The sequence below is a fragment of the Montipora capricornis genome, chromosome 5, assembly GCF_036669925.1.
Source record: "Montipora capricornis isolate CH-2021 chromosome 5, ASM3666992v2, whole genome shotgun sequence".
Taxonomy (NCBI): domain Eukaryota; kingdom Metazoa; phylum Cnidaria; class Anthozoa; order Scleractinia; family Acroporidae; genus Montipora; species Montipora capricornis.
The window spans coordinates 19,678,568-19,679,495 of NC_090887.1; positions in this window are offsets into that span (position 1 = coordinate 19,678,568).

A 928-nucleotide genomic window follows, 5' to 3' on the forward strand; every position below is an offset into this window, starting at 1 on the left:
GCTCCATGTGTGGCTTATATTCGAGGGCGGTGTTAAATCGAGTAAATACGATACTTCGAAATGTCAACTTTCACAAATAGTTTGAAAGGTCTAAAAGGAAATTATTGAAAGAGAAGACATTTTGTTCTTCACTCGTGCTTCAAAGTTGGCGCTTGCTCGAAGTCGCTGATTAACAACCGGCAAGCTTATATTGTTTTTTAAGTTGTACATTTGGAATAAGCAAGTGAGCAAACAAGAATGTAAATAAAAGTCTGTAATTTTCTTGAATGCTTAAAGTACGTCTTTATTGAGAGAAAGTAAGTTTAAAAACTCAAATAATTAATTTATTGTTATAAATAAATAAAAGGGTTGACCCCTTTTTTTCTGCGTTTACCTTCGAATGCGTTTCCTAACTCTGGGTCGGTCGCTCGCAGTAGAAAAAAAAAACAAAGAAGAAGAAAATTGGAAGCAATCTAAACTAAAAACGAGCTTCAATCCGCTGAAAGAATCAACTAGTAGGGGGGAAGAAACGAGTAAAGGACAGTTGGTGTTAACATAGAGCAGTTTTCAATTGAGTGTCAAAAGTAATTAGCGAATTGCTTTGGTTTTGCATTACTTCACTCAGTGATTGGTTCAAAGTTCTCGCACCACTTTTCAACCAATCAGAATTGAAACCAAAACCAATCGTGGCTCGCGCGTGCACATTTTCCTGCGCTTTGTGTCGGCTACGTGTAATTACTTTCAGTTTTGATTGGTTTACCGGATTATCTCCGTCCTTTTTGATTGGCCAAAGTAATTACTTTGGTTTTGGTTTTACGACACTCAATTGAAACTCGCTCTATTTTCCTCCTCGTTGTTTGCAAAAACCTTATTTGTCGCTACGAAGAATAAAACGTTCCTTTTTCTACATGGCAATTGTCTTTTGTATTCAGCCAATAGACCTTTTTGC